Here is a 21,262-nt window from a genome sequence, read left to right on the forward strand (position 1 = left end):
AAAAAAAAAAAAAATCCTCTTGTTAGAACTATAAACAAAAACCTGTTAGAATGATGTCCCCTCAAAAGCAATATTACGTTTTTTTATTTGATAATAAATTATATTTTCACATACACGGTTATTATAGGTATTTTCCATTTTTTAAATATAGCATGTGACATCACTTGTGTAGAAAAATCATGTTAATGATTATGGAACCAAAGACAGGGAGTGATAATTTTTCATAGATCATTAAATTGTTCTAAGTTGTGGATATTAATTGAATATATTACCAAAAAAAAAAGGGGGTTTTACAACCGCATTTTTTTTCTAGCGGTTTTCAAAGCAGCCACTATAAGTGTCCTAATACAGCGTTTTTAGAAACTGCCATGATAGGTTGCCTTATTACCACCGATGGCTCTACATGCAAGCCAAAGTGGTCATTGGACCAACCCGACTTGCAAAAAATGGCATGTATATACTTACCAAAACAAAAATTATATGTTAAACTAACCTATTGTGACCACCATAATAAAAATGTTAAACATCCTGACTTAAGAATTATAAAAAGTTAGGTTTAACAAAAATAAAAATAATACTATATTTACAACATTTTCATAATAATTTTACAACAAATCCAATGTAATAAGCTACTACTGATTCTAATTTGAACTTAATACTGATATTATTTTTTTACCCACCAATAATAGCTTTTTGCATAAGATTTATTGTAAAAATATTGTGGGCATAACATTACTCCAAAATTAATTCTGCCCTCCAAATATAATCCTTAATCCCTTCTATAAAATTTAAAAATAAAAAAATAAAATAAAAAAAAAACCTTAAATAACAACGATAAATATTAGCCCAAATAACAACAAATATAAACCAAACAAAAACAAGATAAGACCAAACAACAAGTGATCTAATTATTCAACAAAAAACATACCATAAGACAAAAAGATAAAAATTGCTAAACATTCAAATTTGTAGTTCGTTCAATCTATTCAATAAAAATAATCTATAATTTCATTTTTCCCTAAAAAATGGTACCAAAAAAAATATTGTGGTTGTCAATTTTCTTTGATGGTAATGATAGTTATATTCTTTTTGGCATTGAAATCACAACAATTTCTCTCCTTAGTGACTCAACACACAATTGTAGCAAATATTCAAGTTATCACTTTATTAGATTTTGTATAATTTAAATTTCTTAGTGACCATCCTAAAAGAAATTCTTAGACCTGCCACTACTTATTACGACAGTTTAAAGCTGACGCTTTTTAAACCGCCACTATAGATACCCTACTGTGGCGCTTTAAAAAACTACCACAACAGGTAGAGCTATTGCAACGGTTTTCAACCGCTGCTATAGATTTGAAATTATTATTATTATTATTATTATTTGTATTTTAAATGACCTATTATGCCTGTATTAGAGCCATCACTATAGGTTTGTTCATATTGAAGACCTATTACATCGGTTTTTAAAACCGCTGCTATAGATTTTACATTGAGAACCTTTTTTTTTTTTTTTTAAATAACCTATTACAGCATTTTTGAAACCGCCGCTATATATAGAGTACCACTGGACTCTACACTTTTTGTAATACTATAAGATAGGATGATTTACTCCATTATTAAGGTAGTGACTTTAAGCAGACAATTGGATATAATGTAACAAATACATACACTGAATTGGATCCAATCAAGAACACCTTAAGGAGTAATCACTATTAGGTAAAAGGTTGTTCTATCACAATTTTCCTATTATCCTCAAATATGAGAGGTTTGTGTATATTTATTTATTATACATATAGCTTTGTCGATGTCAACTAGTGATGCTCTTTTAAAGGCTATATACAGATACGTATGGTTGTGTGTAATGATTAAAATATGTAAATGTTCAACAATGAATCCACCAGTCTCTAAAGAAGATAGTATATCCAGTTGATTTTCATATTGGAGTTGGACTCGAGACAAAACTGGCCAGTGTCTTTTTTTAAAAAAATATTTTTATATATGTAATATTTGTATATATATTTAAAGGGTCTTTCAAGGATATTTTGGAGTCTAAACGAAATTATGAAATCAAGAAATTGGGGTTTACATAAGCTAGGTACATGACGGTGATATTAATCCAGTCCAAGTGGCTTATGGGAATATAGTGTAGTAGAAGGACAAATATATATAAAATTGTAAGTAATGAGACCTCATATGAAATTCTATAATCTTCAGGGGTCAATTGCAATATGTTGATGGACATTATTGCAATTTGTAGAAGCTCAAATATTTTCTTGATATGATTGATAAAATTAAGAAATAATTTTTTAAAGGGTTTCAACCTGAGTTAATAACATTCAAAAAGCTATTGATTGATCTTACAGGTGAAGATTTGGATCCTATTGATACCCCATTTTATAACCCGCATTTAACCTCACATGAAGGATAAAAGAGCAATTTCACCTTAGAGATATTTTAATTGTGGTCATTGGAACCTTAATTTCATTTCATCAAACTAATCTTGATGTTGAAACAATCAAATTGATTGGTCATAAGCCTTAGTTAGACCATCGGATCGAAAGTTATCATCGAATCAAGTTTTAATGGCCAAGATGCACTCTTACAAATTAAGTCCGACTATCTATGATTATGAAAAGTTAATGCCGATTGGTTATAATTATAATCAATTTGAAATTAGTGACGTGTCATAATTCGATTGGCTTGGACTAAGTTTATGGTAATGTTGTGCACACTTGTTTATTGGATAGTCAAACATTAATTATTCAATGAGTAATTTGTGTAATTATTTTTTTAATTGGAATAAATAGGTCATGATTTGGAGCTGATTATTTTTTAAATGAAAGTAATTGGGGCCTATTAATATTAATTGGAAACTAATTTGGAGCCTAATAATGTTAATTATGCTAAATGTTAGAAATAAAATCTGATTGGAATGTGTAAAGTTTGGAGAATGAAATGTTTACTTGGAATGTGGACAGTTTGAAATATGTAATGATGTATATCCATGGGAGATGTATATCCATAGTTGTGTTCATTATTACAGCCTTATGTCTTATCCCTTAAGAGACATCTTAAGGCTATGTATATATGTGGGATTGTTTTACTATAATTACACAGATCTAAGAGATACAAAAAAATAAAAACTAAAAAATAAAAAGATTGTGGATGACCACTTGAATATAAGAATTCATCAATATATATTTCTTGTTTTCTTCTCAAAAAAAAAAAGTTTTATATATTATCTCTTATTTCACAACACTGAAACCATTTTCCAAAAAATGACCTATGCTCACTATTTCGTTGATATATCTCAGACCATTTTGAATTTGTGAGTGAGGTTAATTTTTTTAGAAATTATCTGGGGGCTTCAATTTGAGCACAAGAATGAGGTGATTCTGATCAGAATTGAGAAAGATATAATTTTTCAAAGTTAGCTCTAAGAATTGTTGAGGAGCTATGGGAAAAAACCGAATTTTTAGTAATTTTGGTTGCTCCTCACTTCCACCAATCTCCGAATTTAATGCACCAGCCTTCCCTAAACTCTGAAATTGAGTCTAAGTTCATGATTCTCTTTGATCTTTTGTCAACCCCCATTAAATGCCATTTCATTCATATTTTCTCCACTACTAGCCTACTAATATATAAAGCCCCCTCTCCTTCATTCCAAAACACAAAGAAACATCATCTCTTCTCCCCTCTTGAGTTCTAGTTAAGTAGAGTTAGTGTTGTCATATCTTGGTCTTCCTAAGACTCAAGATATTAAGTGAGATTCACTCTCCCTCTCCTAGTTCTACTTCTCTAACCTTAAGAACCTCAACCAAAAGCCTCCTCCTCCACCATGTGGATCTTGTATGCATGTATAATCTCTTTCCCAAACTTGGTTTTTATTTTTCTATAATGTTAATTTAAGATTAAAGCATGCTAGTTGATTATTTAAATTCATTGGATGTTCTTGGTATGCTTGGATGTTGTTCATATGCATTTTTCACATGTTCTTGATTGTTTAACACATGTTCATGCATGACAATAGCTTTGGTCTTAAATCCACATCCAAAATATGAAAAACATGTTAATTTCATAATTTTTCTAAATACTTGAATTTAGGATATCGTTATTTGCACACGTTCACTAGAATTTATTTTTCAATTCAAATGTAATGATAAATAAATGGAATTAAGGTTTATCACATGCACCCACATTAAATTCAAGCAAAGAAATGAACATGTAATTGATTGATAATATGTTAAATGATGTGACATAAATATTGGTCACCATAGTCTAGAAGACTAGTTTCACTAGGCAATGTGGGTGTCTAACACCTTCCCATCTTATAACATAGCCTCCAAGTTTAGATCAAGGGTTAATAGATCAAATACTTATCCTTGTAATTTTCAATCTCTAGGTTGTAACTAGTAAACAAAGCTTGTAATTTTAATCTCTAGATTGTAACTAGGAAACAAAGTTATTTACTTTATCTTAGATTGTATCTAAGATCAAAGACATGTAATTTCCTATGAACAATGTACATTAATTTTTAAATCAATAAAATGATAAATTTTTTAATTATGGTTTTCTTATTTTTCCAATAATTAAATAAGTAATGACTCCATTGTTGTCGGGGGCAAAAAAGTTTCCTTCCCGACAAATGAGATTTATGTTGGGTCGGGGGGTCTAAATCGAAACTCGACAATGGGCTCGATGCATAGCCCCAAGGCTATCGGTGAAGATCCAAGAAGTCCACTATATTTTATGCCTTGGGCTTAGATTGGAACTATCAAGACTGGCCCATGAACAATCTCTATAGCAAACACATCAGCACGGTTGAAAAACATAATATAAGAAATAACCCAGCAGTAAAGTATTTTTGCAGAAAACAGCCTAGTGGTAAAAATGTTTCCGCAGCAAAAAGGGCCCAGTGGTAAGGTATTCCTGCAGAAAATAGCCCAACAGTAAAGTAAAACAACACAAGATAAGTCTCCAATTGTTAGTTACTTTACAGACTAAGGGAAATATCTATGTTTTCGAACTCATCATCCGTTAGCCCTGGGGAGGAGTCTTCTAATACAACAATATGAGGGAAAAACTCTATAGTAACAGTTACATCATAACCACCGATAGTAAATGAATAAGTAAATATCATGGGTTCCATTCCATAATAACAAATAATGGAGAAGACTTAGTGTGAGATGAAGGGAGAGAGAGAGATCCCATCTAGCGCAACAAGATCATTATGGTGCCATGGCATGCTCGTGAATATGATATATGTAGTGAGTAGAGAGAATCATTTGTGAGAAGTATGAGTAATGAGTGAGAGTGTATAGTAGTACTGCTGGAATGTTCTGCTGGGGCAAGTAAGTGTTTTAGAGTAGAGCTATGAGAAAATGTTTGTGAGTTAGGAGCTGGGGAACTTAGTTTCTATGCTTGAAACCAAGAATTCAAAGGCTTTTTCAGAGCTTAGAGAAAGCTTAAGCAGAGAGGTTAAGGTAGAAACTTTTCTGGTGTAAGTCTTAGTGTGTTGTTGGTTGTTGAAGCATTAATGGAGAGTTCCATTTATATTAGGGTTTTCAGGGGATGATTAGAAAATAATCTTTGCTAAATCTTCCTCAATCTCCAAAAAATTCTTAGAGAATCGTTCTTGAGATTTTTAGCTAAGAGTAGTAAGCTTAATTTTAGAAGGTTCCTGCTGTTTTGGGTAATAACAGTTGGGTTTCTGGTTTTAGCATTGAATGTTGATTAGTCTTGGCTGATGGGATTAGAGCATGCTTTAGGCTAATGATCTTGGTTTTGCTACAACTAGAATTAGAGTTCTTTAGGGCAAATTAGACCACCCCAAGCTAGGTGTCAACCTTGGAGCCCTTGTTGAGAACTCTGCTAGGATCCCCTTTGGTGCCCTCTAAACCACATTTCCCTAAGTTTCCTCATTTGAGGTTCAGGTGCTTAGTTCATGAACCAGAAAATACATATTTTTAGTATGAAAATGAGCTGATTTTGTGTCGTTTTAGGAGCTTTACTGGTCTGGTTATGGCAGCTTTGATTTCTTGACTGAATGAGAAAGAAGTAACAGCTGGCTGAAGCTTTCCCAACTTTCCCAACTTTTTGTCACATCACCTTCAGCTTTATGTCACTTAAGAAATGATGGGATTTCAGCTTGTGGAGAAAGGATTCATCCCCTGGTGGAAATGTGTTTGTTTTCTAATCTGATTTAGACAAGTTGGGACCTGATGGGAAGGGGCTCCAACTGTTCAATTATTGCTAAAATTTGGCTGACCAGTTCACGTGTTCTTCAATTGCTGAAATCTATGTGTGGATTGGCCTGACCCAGCTGGGCTTTGTTGATAAGCTTGCTTGGGCTGGGTTAGCCCTACAAGATGAGTAGTTTTGCCATGGGTGATATTCATGGGCTTTATAGTTAGTTGATTATGGAAATAATAGACATAGTTCCCATAAAATTTTGTGAAAGGGATATTCTTTTGAGAGATGAGTAATTTGTATTTCCCATGAGTTAGAGAATAAACATATGTTAAAATAATATTTAAATTTAGTAAATATGTGCCAAAGTAGCATTTGGGCTTCATGAAATAGTTGCCAAAAGATTATTTAGGCTTTGCAAGATAAGTGTCAAATAAACATTTGGGCTTTGAGTATAAAGTAATTGTTTTTGCCAAAAGATTATTTTGGGCTTTGTAAGATAATTGCTAGAATGGTTTTGGGCTTTGTAAAATGGATGTCAAATTAGTATTTGGGCTTTTATAAAAATAGTGTAAAGATAATTGCCAAATTAGTACTTTGGGTTTTATAAAAGAGTTGTCAAAATAATATTTGGACTTTATAGAATAGTGCCAAATTAGTATTTGGGCTTTGTAAAATAGTGCCAAATTAGCATTTGGACTTTGTAAAGATAGATGCCAAATAAGAATTTGGGCTTTGTAAAATAGTGCCAAATTATAATTTGAGCTTTGTAAAATAGATGCCAAATAAGTATTTGGGCTTTGTGAAAATAGATGCCAAACAAGTATTTGGGCTTTGTGAAAATGATTTTGAGATTTTGTAAAGTATTGCCGTGTAGCAATGGGCTTTAAGGTGCCGTGTAGCAACGGACTTTGTAAATAGTTCCGTATCGTAGCGGGTTTTGTAAATAGTGCCGCATTGTAGCGGGCTTTGAATTTGCCACATCGTAGTGGGACATTGAATTAGCCACATCGTAGTGGGACTTTTGAATTAGCCACATCGTAGTGGGACTTTGGAATTAGCCACATCGTAGTGTGGGACTTTTGAATTAGCCACATCGTAGTGGGACTTTGGAATTAGCCACATCGTAGTGTGGGACTTTGGAATTAGCTATATCGTAGTGGGACTTTTGGGAATTAGCCACATCGTAGTGGGGCTTTGGAATTAGCCACATCGTAGTGGGACTTTTGGAATTTTGGCTTTCTTTGAGTTTTGCCCATAAGCCAAATGATGTTGGGCTTTGTGTGGGGATAGTGTAATTTTGCGGCCTAATTTTGGTAGTGATATGATGAGCATTATTTGTGGAGAATTTAAGTTGGATGATATGTGGGATATAATGGGTAATATTTGTGAGAGGGCCCATGGCAATATATGGGCTTGTATATGAAGTATTTTGTGAAGGCCCGATAGCGTAGAGAATATTTGGGTAATATATATATGGGAATATTTATGTGGGTTTAGTATAATGTGTGGGCTTATGTGTGTATTTTGTGAGTGGGCTAGTAAAATTAAGGCTCGAAAGTTTGTACCTCAACATTTAGCCCCTCGAGTCACGTGCGAGTAGTTTCTGCTTGGTCACACTTGCGAGTTTGAAATTTGGTGGCAGTTATGAATAGTGGGCTTCTGCAACTTCCCCATGTCTTGTCACCTGCACCCTTCATGTTAACTAGTAAAAGGTTGGCCTTGGCTGTTTCTTCTTTTATTTTTTTGCTTGGACCGAAAAACAGAGGGAGAAAGGTAGAGGGAGCATCTTTTCTTCTTCCTTTTCCTATTTTCAGCCAAGGGTGAGAGAGGAACATCAGCTTCAACCAAGGCAGAGAGTGAGTGACTGAGATTTTTGGCAAAACAGAGAGAAACAGAGCTTTTTCTTTTCCCTTTTTCTTGTCTTCGACCCAGAGTGAGAGAGATAGAGAGCTTCGGCCATGGTTAAGGGGCAAACTGAGTTTTTCTTTCTTTCTTTGCTGATTTAAAAGAAGTGAGAGAAAAACCCATAACTTCTCTTGCTTCCTGTGGTGGCCGTGAGTATTTTTCTGCTCTTTTTCTCTTTTCTTTGAGAAACAATATTTATGGTTCTGTGAATCATGGCTGAAGGAGAAGAACCGCTAGGTTTTGGTGATGTCAGCATTGCTGGGGTGGTTATGCCAGAAAGAGAGGCTACAGCTAGGGGCGTAGCTGAGGCAGCTGCTGGGGGTGACAATGTTGAGGTTAGACTAGGGGAGCCCTTGCTGCCACTACAGGACCCTTGGTATTGTTCATCTTCTTCGTTCCTAGCAATTAGGGCTCTTGAGATCAGCCCACCCGGGGTGCCAAAGAAGTGGATTTTGAAAGGTGAAGCCCCCAGTCATGAGACAGCGTGGGTTTCGGTTGCTTTTGGCATATTAGACTTGTGGTTTCAGCGAAAAGAGCTTCTGTAAATAGTAAAGCAAGCTTCTTGTTCAATAACACTTGGCTGTATGAATACTTTCCTGTTACTGTTGGGAAAGCTGTTGCTAGTGTGCCTAGCCAAAGACATGTTGTTTCTTCAACTGTTCATGATGTTCACCAAAGCAAAGAACTTCCCAGTATGATGTATTTGAGTTATTCATGTAAATAGTAGAGCAAGCTTCTTGTTCAATAACACTTAGCTGTGTGAATACTTTTCTGTTACTACTGGGGACATAATCATGCCTCTTTTTGGTAGAGCTACGGGTTGAGTCTTCTGGTGCTACTATCAAAGAAATGAGCCTTGAAGAATTCTTGGAGAAATTTGCAGAAGATGAAGAGAATGAAAAAGTGGCAACTAACTTTCATCCTCTTTCAAGTAATACTGTCATGTTCCAGCGGTCTGAAATTCCTGTAGAAGGTTAGCCACTGCTGGCAGCAATTATAAGGAAACATCCACACTTTATGACTGGATGCAAGCTAGGTGTTTTATTGAGGAAATCCGGACTTCAATTGCTTGTTGCAGTGCTGCTAGACATGCAGCACACAAAGCTTGAGAGTTCAAACTTGCAGAAAGTACTTGAGTGGAAAAATGCCCTTAAGGACTTGTCATTCATGAAGTTTGGAGTTCAATTCATCCTTGATAAGATTCGGGCTGGTGCCAAGACTTGTATTGTTCTTGATGATGAGTTCTCAAGGAAAATAGCTGATCTTGAGAGAGAAATAGCAGCAAAGAAAGTTGAACTTGCACTTTTGCTGAGTCAAAGAGATGCATTGATGCAGTCATCGTCAGCTGGAGGTGCTTCCCCCTCAGCGGAGACCTTTGGCGATGGCTTATTGCGATGGCTTATTTGACTAGCTTTTTCATCATTATTAGTAGTTTGGTATTTTGAACAGTTTGTTTTTGGAATATGATGTAATGAGACATGTTATGTGCTTTAGGTTTATTTGACAATGTAGGCTGTGTTTTGTGCAGAGGTGCACCAGCCATATAAACTTTATGAGGTATTCTGATATTTTCCCAGCTTTGCAAGCTATGTCTTTATTTATGAACAAGTACATGAATTTATTTTGTGAAAAGTAATTTTATCTATCAAAGAATAGTATGTTCAAGCTAAAATATAGTCATGGAAATCATATACATAGTTTTGAAAATACTTATTGTTTATGACTATTTTGGTTCAAAATGCCCAGCTATTAGGGCTGTAATCTTATTCACAGTTTAGAGTAAGCATATTTATGTATGGAAAACAGTATTAGAATACTTGTAAGTATAAGACATTCATGTTTAAGGCAAAAGGTAATGCTTAATTCTTATTCGCATGGTAGTAGTTTAAGACCATGCAAAAGAGAGTTACTCGGTACATACTTGAAAGGTGAGCATAATGCAACTTAAGCCATTTGCCATTGATAGGTTCTATAAGACTTTTGCTAGACAATAATAACCGCTGGCACTGGCTTCCCTTATAAGATAGGGCCCTTCCCAACTTAGGCCAAACTTAGAAGGTGCTGAAAGATTCCTCTTGATGTGATCTGCTACCTTCAAAACCATTTGTCCTTTGACAAAAACCCTGAATTTCGTGGCCTTGTTGTAAGCATTGGCCATCTGCTGCTGGTACCGTTAGGTGTGGTTATAGGCAATATGTCGCGTCTCTTCCAAGGTTTCAAGGTCTATAGTTCTGATCTTTGCGCAAGTGGCAGCATCCATGTCTATTTCTTGTTCGTGAACAACCCTTGGAGTAAGAACCAATAACTCAACGGGAGATATAGCCTTGGTACCATATACAAGAGAGAATGGTGATAGTCCGGTGGCTATTTTGCTTGAGCTTCGGTATGCCCACAGGGTTTCCAGCAGGTGTTTTGTCCAGCCACACTTATATTCATGCACCATCTTGCTGAGAATTCTCAATAGCACTTGGTTAGTGGCTTCCGCTTGACCATTGCCTTGTGGATAATAAGGAGTGGACTCGTGGTGCTTGATGTGGCGATGGTCAAGTAATTTTTGGACATCTTTGTTGACAAAAGGAGTGCCATTATAAATAACAATCTTGTGAGGAATGCCAAACCTGCAAATTATGTGTTCTCAGATAAAATTGGCAACAGTTGGGCCTGTAGCCTTCTTTAGGGAGATGGCTTCAACCCACTTTGTAAAGTATTCGGTGGCCATTAATATCCAAATATGACCCTTGGATGGTGGATTGATTGGGCCTATTAGGTCAAGCCCCCAAGTATGAAACGGCCAAGGAGTCATCATGTTTTGAAGGTTGGTGAGGTGAGTATGTATGAGATTCCCATGGACTTGGCAAGTATGGCATGTTTTCACATGTTCAGCTGCACCTTGTTTCATTGTGGGCTAGAAATACCCCAGATTGAGCAGCTGCTGGAGAAGTCGCCTTTTGCCTTGATGGTCACCATACTCACCCACATGCACCTCTTACATGATTGATTGTGCTTCGGGGATCCCTAGGCATCTCAAAGGCTCCCCATTGAACCCTTTCCTGAAAAGAATACCTCCTTCCACAAAATAGCGAGCGGCCAACTTTCTCAAGCGGTAGGCCTCTTCATGATTGTCGGGTAAGATGCCCTCTATGAGATACTCAAGGAAAGGTACACGCCAATCGTTGGTGGTAAAGGCTGCACATGATTCCATCTTATCAAGAGGATTTTGGCAATTGGTACATTGCTTTTGGGTAGTGGCAGCTTATTTGCCCATTTCTGGCTAGTAATAGCCTAACCGCTGGAGATGTCTGTATAGACTGACAAAACCGCTGAGGCTACAAGATTTTTCATGAACTTCTTTTAATCGCTTAGTGGACTCACCAGGGCTCAAGCATCTAGCTAGAACTCCTCCAGGTAGCTTCTTGTATAATTCCCTTCCCATTAGAGCATAATCTTTGAGTATCTTCAAATGATCTTTCTCATCCGATGATAATAGTGCTTCTTTAATGGAAGACCGCCAGTCTGTATTTCCCAGCAGTTGATTAGAGAATTATTCCTTTAGCATTTGTACCACTGGGATTGGCCTTTTTACAATAGTAACATCTGTAGTTGCACTTTCAAATCTGATTTTTGATCCCAATGTGGCTAGAGCATCGGCAAAGCGATTATCGGACCTTAGGGAGTGTTCAATATTGAATCCTTCAAAAGAGTTCTCCAACCTTTGGGCCATAGCTCTATATGGAGCTAAAGATGGTTCCTTGAGTGCAAAATCTCCTCTAGCTTGGCAGACAACCAAATTTGAGTCTCCAATTACTCGAAGACATTTGATGCCCATTTCACGAGCTACCGCTAGACATGTGAGATATGCTTCATATTTAGCCATATTGTTAGTGCATGGAAAATCAATCTTGAATGACATACTCACTGTTTCTCCGGTGCTCTTGGATAAGACTATTCTAGCCCCTCCTTCAGAAGTAGTAAAGGATCCATCAAAATGTAAAGTCCAAGTCGCCCTAGTTGTTTCCACCAGTGCAACTGCTGGCAGTTCTCAAGGTACATCATCAGTAATGTCCCAGCTGTCTTCGTCGGGAAAGTTTGCTAATAAATCAGCGATAGCTTGACCTCTTATAGCTGTTGGAGTGATTACTATTATCTCAAATTCAGATAATTGTAAGAGCCATTGTGCTAGCCTTCTGGAAAGAACCGGTCGCCTTAAGAGTGAGTGGATTGGATGAGATTTTGTTAAGAGTTGTATCCTGTGAGCTAGCAAATAATGGCACAATCGCTGGGCAGCATATATTAGAGCAAGACAAGCCCTTTCAGCCCTTGAATAGCGGGTTTCTGCATCCTTTAACTTTCTGCTTCGCTCAATCTCTTCTTGATCATCTTAGGCTATGAGTGCCCCTATTGCTTCGTTATTGGTAGCCAAATACGGCTTGAGTGGTTTCCCTAGTACAGGCGCACATACGGTTGGTAGTTTGGTCATGAGTTGCTGCAGCTGGAGAAATGCCTGCTGATATCTAGAATTCCAGCGGAAGGGTTTTCCTTTCTTCAGCAGTGGTGCAAAGGCAGTTGTGAGGGCAACGAGACCCGGAATAAACCGCCGGATGTATGAGAGTTTACCAAGGAAACTTTTGAGCTGTGTGAGTGTTGCAGGTGGCTTCATGGTGGCAATGGCTTGCACTTTGTTAGGATCAACATCTATGCCTCTTTAATGGACAAGAAATCCCAGAAATTTCCCAGCCATAACTCCGAAGGCACATATGAGTGGATTCATGTGGAGCTTGTAGAGTCAACATCTTTCAAAGACCTTTCGTAAGATAGCAAGATGATCTTCTCTAGTTTTTGACTTCACAACAATGTCATCCACATAGTCCTCGATCTCTTTGTGCATCATATCATGAAAGATTGCGGTCATAGCCCTTTGATATGTGGCTCCGGCATTTTTGAGACCGAAGGGCATGATAGTGTAATAAAAGTTACCAATAGGAGCTCAAAAGGCTGTTTTGGCTGCATCTTTAGATGACATTCTGCTCTGATTATAGCCACTGAAGCCATCCATGAATGAAAACATAGCATGCCCAGTAGCTGAATCAATGAGCATATCCATGTTGGGAAGTGGAAATTCATCTTTGGGGCATGCTTTATTAAGATTCTGAAAGTCAACACAGCATCATATTTGCCCATTCTTTTTCTTGACCGGTACAATATTGGAAAGCCACTTTGGGTGCCTGATAGGCTTGATGAACCCAGCTGTGAGAAGCTTCTAGATTTCTTGAATGATTTGAGCTTCAACATCAAGATGGAAGGTCTACATGGGCTATACCACTGGCTTTGCCCCTGGTTCCACATTGAGAGCATGTGTTACTAGGTTAGGATCCAAACCGGGCATCTCATGGTACTCCTAAGTGAAGACATCAATGTACTCTTTTAATAGTGAAATGAGCTAAGCCTTTTCCAACGATGGCAAGGTTACATTTGCTAAAGTTGGTCGCTGGACATTGGGATCATCATTGAGATTAATGGTCTCCAGCTCCACATCAGGTGAGAAATTAGTTACCGCTGGGGGCTCTTCAGACAGTTCTGCCAGATTGTTGGGCAGATTTTCTTCTATCGCTGGTGAATCTTTTTCTTAAGTATAACAACATGTTGGCGTAGTGCTTGCTTCATTCTGTCCGAGATCCTTCTGTTTGAGATAGCTAGGCCTCGTGTACCGTCATAAACGATACCCCAAATGACCATTCGGCAGTTAGACTTGTACACAATGCGGCTGTGAGGCATCACTAGAGGTTTCCTTACGTTCTCTTTTCTTTTTCCTTTGATCAAGGAAAGACCTCATGTCTATTTTAGGATTATTCTCAATGTCTTGCCAGCTGGGTAAAGGAACCCCAACATGCCTTGAAGTAGAGTCTTCCCCACTTGGGGTGAGCTCATCATAGAAAGTAGCCTCAAAGTAGTGTGCTTCGGATAGATCAAATGGTGTAGGATTAGCAGTGATGCGTATAGGCTTACCATTAAATCTTCCCTTGACACATTGGTGGTAAGTAGATGGCACAAGCTTGTGTTTGTGGAGCCATGGCCTCCCAAGTAAAGCATGATAAGAAACGGGTGAGTCGATAACATGAAATCTGGTGAGAGCGACAATGGGACCCACTTTAAGAACTAGCTGTATACTCCCAATAGTACATTCATGAATTCCAACAAAACCAAAAACCTCAATAGGAGCCCCAGCTATTCTGCTAAGTGGGATCCCAGCTGCTTTGAGTGTGCTGGCTGGAATAAGATTAAGTGATACACTAGTGTTGACTAGTGCTCTTTTTATGTGAACATCGTTAATCTGAGTAGCAATATATAATCGTTTGCTATGATTAGAGTGTTGTACCTCCATATCCTCGTCGGTGAAGGTGATGACATTAGTAGTCTCTAAGAAGGCATGGCTAGCATGAGCTTCAACTGTGAGACAGTGTATTCCAAAGCTGGCAGCGATGGATACAAGAGTTTCGATTGCTGATTTTCTTGACTCCTCATTGAGCCCTAACTGATTGAACAAAGTCCGAAAGGTAGGGCTTCTTTGAAGAGCAGAGATAGCTGCTGGAGGTATGCTTGTACAGCTGGCTGTTTCATTTTCATCAGCCCCATTATGAAAAAGTAAGGTGGCTGTAGCTTATCCTCTGTGATGCTGAGGCAGTGGGTTCCGCTGGACCTCTTGTTCACGAGTGAGGTTCAAAGTGCCATCTAAAATTTTCTTGTGAAATGTTATCCGGATTGTTCTACAATCTCTAGTTCCATAACCCACATATCGATGATACCGATAATAAAGGGGTTTTCGCATATCTTCCTAAGTAGGCTCACGGATAGGCTTGAAGGGCCTAAGTACTCCATCAACCATCCATTTGTCAATGACGGCGTTCATTTCTTCATCGGTGCATGGTATGGGAGGATACTCTTCCTCTTCTTCCCTTTTCCGCTTCTCCTTAATTATTGGCTAATTGGTGGAGACTTTAAGAGCTTGAGGAGCATTTTTCTTTTCTAACTTGGGCCTTTCAGCTGTGAAATGTTTGACTGATACCGCCGTCTTACGAGCCTTCTGGAGCAGCTGGGCAAACTGAATAATATCAAGATTCACTAAATGAGCTCGGTACTCATGAGACATGTTGTCAATGCAAATCTCAACCAATTCTTACTCCTTGAACTGCCCATAACAATCAAGAGTAACATCTCGGAACCGCCAAATGAAGTCAAGGAGTCCTTCGGAGGACTTTTACTTGGTATTGTGAAGAGTGATGATGGTAACCTTTTCCTCCCCATGAAAAAACTTTGAGCAGAAACTTTCAACCATGTCATCCCATGTAGCAATGGAACCTGGCTGTAAAATGGAGTACCATGTGTAAGCACGATCGATAAGAGATTTTGAGAATTCCCTCAAGCAAAGATCACCATTTCCAGCAAAAGGTCCCATAGAATCAAGGAACTTGTTGACATGCTCGATTGCATTTCCTTTCCTCCCATCATAAAGGGAGAAGGTGGGAGTCTCATATTTCTTTGGATATGGCTTGCTTAGCAACTCAGTTGGATAAGGTGGCCTACGAACAAAGTGCCTTGGTTCTATTGGCTGGCTAAGCCTTTCCCTTTCCAACAAAGTAGTAAGATCAGATAATGTAACAAATTGAAGAAGAGAGGCATTTTGCTGACCAGGCTAAGGATTCCCAGCAGTTGATCCCCTTTCTTACTGTGTTCTAGGATCTGGTTCTTCATGTAATGGTTGAGGCGTTGGCCTTTGAGTCTCTCTCAAGACCTTTAAAGATTCAGCAAATTCGAACTGAGCTTGTTGCATTCCTTGTATTTTTTCCAAGAGGAAAGAGAATCGGCGATCAGAATCTTCCTGGTTGACCTCATGTTGGTCAGCTTGTTCTCCTTGTGGAGCTTGGCTGTGATGGCTTTGTGCCGCTGGGAGACTGGTGTTCTTAGTCCCCTCTTGCCGGCTGTTCCGCAACCTAGGAGGCATGGTGAACTCTTGGCTTCAGTAGACTCCCCAGTGGAGTCGCCAAAATGTCGGGGGAGAAAAAGTTTCCTTCCCAACAAATAAGATTTATGTTGGGTCGGGGGATTTAAACCGAAACTCGACGATAAGCTCGATGCACGGTCCAAAAGCTATCGGTGAAGATCCAAGAAGTCCACTATATTTAATGCCTTAGGCTTAGATTGGAACTGTCAAGAGTGGCCCATGAACAATTCCTACAGTGAACATGTTAGCACGATTGAAAAACATACTGTAAGAAATAACCTAACAGTAAAGTATTTCTGCATAAAATAGCCCAGCGGTAAAAAAGTTTCTGCAGCAAAAAAGGCCCAGCGATAAGGGATTCCTGCAGAAAATAGCCCAACAATAAAGTAAAACAACACAAGATAAGTCTCCAACCGTTAGTTACTTTACAGACTAAGGAAAATATCTATGTTTTCAGACTTATCATCTGTTAGCTCTTAATACAACAATATGAGGGAAAAACTCTATAGTAACAATTACATCATAACCATTGATAGTAAATGAATAAGTAAATATCATGCGTTCCATAATAATAAATAATGGAGAAGACTTAGTGTGAGATGAAGGGAGAGAGAGAGATCCCAGCTAGCGCAGCAAGATCATTATGGTGCCATGGCATGCTCATGAATATGATATATGTAGTGAGTAGAGAGAATCATTTGTGAGAAGTATGAGTAATGAGTGAGAGTGTATAGTAGTACTGATGGAATGTTCTGTTGGGGCAAGTAAGTGTTTTAGAGTAGAGCTATGAGAAAATATTTGTGAGTTAGGAGCTGGGGAACTTAGTTTCTATGCTTGAAACCAAGAGTTCAGAGGCTTTCTCAGAGTTTAGAGAAAGCTTAAGCAGAGAGGTTAAGGCAAAAACTTTTCTGGTGTAAGTCTTAGTGTGTTGTTAGTTGTTGAAGCATTAATAAAAAGTTCCATTTATATTAGGGTTTTCAAGGGGTGATTAGAAAATAATCTTTGCTAAATCTTCCTCAATCTCCAGAAAATCCTTAGAGAATCGTTCTTAAGATTTTTAACTAAGAGTAGTAAGCTCAATTTTAGAAAGTTCCTGTTGTTTTGGGTAATAACAACTGGGTTTTTGGTTTTAGCATTGAATGCTGATTCGCCTTGACTAATGGGATTAGAGCATGCTTTAGGCTAATAATCTTGGTTATGTTGCAACTAGAATCAGAGTTCCCTAAGGCAAATTGGACCACCCCAAGCCAGGTGTTAACCTTGGAGCCTTTGCTAAGAACTCTGCTGGGATCCCCTTTGGTGCTCTCCAAACTACATTTCCCTAAATTTCCCCATTTAGGGTTCATGTGCTTGGTTCATGAACCAGAAAATACATATTTTTAGTATGAAAATGAGCTGATTTTGTGTCATTTTAGGAGCTTCACTGGTCTGGTCATGGTAGCTTTGGTTTCTTGACTGAATGAGCTAAAGGAGAAAGAAGTAACAGTTGGCTGAAGCTTTCCCAGCTTTTTGTCACATCACCTTCAGCTTTATGTCACTTGAGAAATGATGAGATTTCAGCTTGTGGAGAAAGGATTCATCCCCTGGTGGACACGTGTCTGTTTTCTGATCTGATTTAGACAAGTTGGGACCTGATGGGAAGGGGCTCCAACTGTTCAATTATTGCTGAAATTTGGCTGACCAGTTCACGTATTCTTCAATTGTTGAGATCTGTGTGTGGGCTGGCCTGACCCAGCTGGGCTTTGTTAATAAGCTTGCTTGGGCTTGGTTAACCCTACAAGATGAGTAGTTTTGCCATGGGTGATATTCATGGGCTTTATAGTTAGTTGATTATGGAAATAATAGACATAGTTCCCATAAAATTTTGTGAAAGTGATATTCTTTTGAGAGATGAGTAATTTGTAGTTCCCATGAGTTAGGGATTTAACAAATGTTAAATAATATTTAAATTTAGTAAATATGTGCCAAAGTAGCATTTGGGCTTCATGAAATAATTGCCAAAAGATTATTTGGGCTTTGCAAGATAAGTGCCAAATTAACATTTAGGCTTTGAGTATAAAGTAATTATTTTTGCCAAAATGTTATTTTGGGCTTTGTAAGATAATTGCTAGAATGGTTTTGGGCTTTGTAAAATGGATGGCAAATTAGCATTTGGGCTTTTATAAAAATAGTGTAAAGATAATTGCCAAATTTGTACTTTGGGCTTTATGAAAGAGTTGCCAAAATAATATTTGGGGTTTATAAAATAGTGCCAAATTAGTATTTGGACTTTGTAAAAATAGTGCCAAATTAGTATTTGGGCTTTGTAAAATAATGCCGACTTAGAATTTGGGCTTTGTAAAATAGTGTCAAATTAGCATTTGAACTTTGTAAAAATAGATGCCAAATAAGAATTTGGGCTTTGTAAAATAGTGCCAAATTAGTATTTGGGCTTTGTGAAAATAGATGCCAAACAAGTATTTGGGTTTTGTGAAAATGATTTTGACATTTTGTAAAGTATTACCGTGTAGCAACGGGCTTTAAGGTGCCATGTAGCAATGAACTTTGTAAATAGTGCCGCATCGTAGCGGGCTTTAAATTTTTCACATCGTAGTGAGACATTGAATTAGCCACATCGTAGTGGGACTTTAGAATTAGCCACATCGTAGTGGGACTTTTGGAAGTAGCCACATCGTAGTAAGACTTTGGAATTAGTCATCTCGTAGTGGGACTTTGAAATTAGCCACATCGTAGTGGGACTTTTGGAATTTTGGGCTTTCTTTGAGTTTTGCCCACAAGCCAAATGATGTTGGGCTTTGTGTGGGGATAGTATAATTTTGCGGCCCAATTTTAGTAGTGGTATGATGAGCATTATTTGTGGAGAATTTAAGTTGGATGATATGTGGGATATAATGGGTAATATTTGTGAGAGGGCCCATGGCAATTTATGGGCTTGTGTACGGAGTATTTTGTGAGGGCCCGATAGCGTAGAGAATATTTGGGTAATATATATATGGGAATATTTATGTGGGTTTAGAATAATGTGTGGGCTTATGTGGGTATTTTGTTAGTGGGCTAGTAAAATCAAGGCCCGAAAATTTGTACCTCAACAATTGTAAAACTCTTATTTTAAAGGGAAAATGCAATCAGTCAAATCTCCATTTTGAGAGACAATAACACGACTCAACCCACTCATGAGGGTTTGTTCCAAACCAGTCAATTCAAAACGGGTTAGGGGGCACGGTCTCTCACAGATCCCTAAGGATCCTATGTCTTATCTCTCTCTTGGGTTTTATAAAAGTCTTAAAAATTAAGGTTTTTAATTTTACATAAGGAGTTGGCCATCAGAACTACTAAATGATACTATAGTCATTTGAAAACCCAAAAAGAAATAGAGAGAGAGACGTGAATATCTTAGGAGGCAATATGCTTGGGTTGCTAAGAGAGGTACACAATTTTGTTCTATTCAGAATCCATGGTTGTGTGGTACAACAATCTTTGAATGAAAATATAAATTTTTACTTGATATTACTCCCGCAAAACTATTAAAATTGACATACAAACAAAAGCTCAATTCAGTACAAAGCTTGTTTATGTCACTTATTTATAAACAAGCAGAATTTAAGCCTAATTTTATGGTTTCACACATAGTGTGGGGATGTGTACGATAAATTATTCCAAAAACTTAAGTTGTTAGGAAACTTCCCCTTAAAAAGTGGGGCAACTATTTACTCTAATATCATGATAAATTACCTATTGTCCCATATTTTCTCTCTCTCTCTCTCTCTCTCTCTCTCTCTCTCTCTCTCTCTCTCATATTTGTCTCCAAAACCATAAATTAATATCTCTTTCTCACTTTTGGATATGTCCCCCGCCTAGAAACATATCTAACCATCCCACTGTCACATCATGTTAATTGGGTTTGGATCAGTTAACTGGGTTTTGAAATGGGTTCAAATTGGTTAAAAATTGGTGAGACAAAAATCTAGATTTGGATTTGGTTCAAAATCAGTGAGGATGTGAGGTAGAGAAAGTGAGGGAAGTGGGTTTGTTTTGGGGTTTTGGGTTTTAGTTTGAGCTTCAATTTGATGGGTTTCAAGCTTGATTTGGTTTCGTTATTGAAGGAGTACTAGTACTTTAATTCTAGGGTTTGTTTTGGGGTTCTAGGTTTCAGTTTTATGCTTCGGTTTGATGGGTTTAAAGGTTTAATTTGGTTCCACCATTGTAAGAGGTTGTGGAGAAAAGTTCTCAATTACATGCAAGCCTACGACAAGAAATAAAGTCTTGGTTTGGTTGAAAATAGGAGTCAAGTTCTTAATTGAATGCGAGCTTACAACAAAGCAAATGGAGCCATGTTTCCTACAGTTGTTTTCTGTTATGTGCATTTTTTGCTTATCATTAGTTCAATGTGATTCTTTTAAGGATTGTTGCCCATATACAAAACTCTAAAATTTGAAGTTTACGGTTTGATGAGAAAATAAAGGAAAACTAGAGGAAAAAGAAGAAGACAGAAATAATAGTAAAAAAATGAATGAAGAATGAATATTATATTGAACTAGAATGTAGAATATATAATCTGGCGTGAGTTTTTTGAAAAGTGGTTGTGTAAAATAGAAAAAAGTAAGTTCTTATACTAAAATAGACAAATTTTTGTATGAATTAATGTGAATACTCTTATATAGTCTACCAAAACTACCCTATCAAAAAAAAATATATATATATATAAATATATATATATATATATATATATATCTGGCTTTGCCTAGTGCCTAGGCCAACATAAGTTTTTTGATGACATCAAGAAAGGGAGAAGAAAAAAGAGGGAAAAAGTGATGACTATTAAATTGGGGAAGATGTTATTCAAAAGGAAGCTGCAATTTCTCCATCTTCCTTTACATTTCTTCTCTCTACGTCTCTCTTATGTTTAACAATAGTTAGCTTATTTATGTTTGCCATAGCTCACTAGGAGAGGGTGTGTGTGTGAGTGTTTTTTTTATTTTATTTTTTATTTTTTTAAAGTCGATAACAGGTGGAGAAAAAAGTTGTTTCATGTGAGGAGGGGATGAATTATGAACATTAATTTTCTAACATATAAATCTAACTTTATGAAGATGTAAGAGTCATTATATGGTATAATCCTAATTTCTTATTTCCTAGTTCCTACAATGCATTAGTAAATGATATCTA

The sequence above is a fragment of the Quercus robur genome, chromosome 5, assembly GCF_932294415.1.
Source record: "Quercus robur chromosome 5, dhQueRobu3.1, whole genome shotgun sequence".
Taxonomy (NCBI): Eukaryota; Viridiplantae; Streptophyta; class Magnoliopsida; order Fagales; family Fagaceae; genus Quercus; species Quercus robur.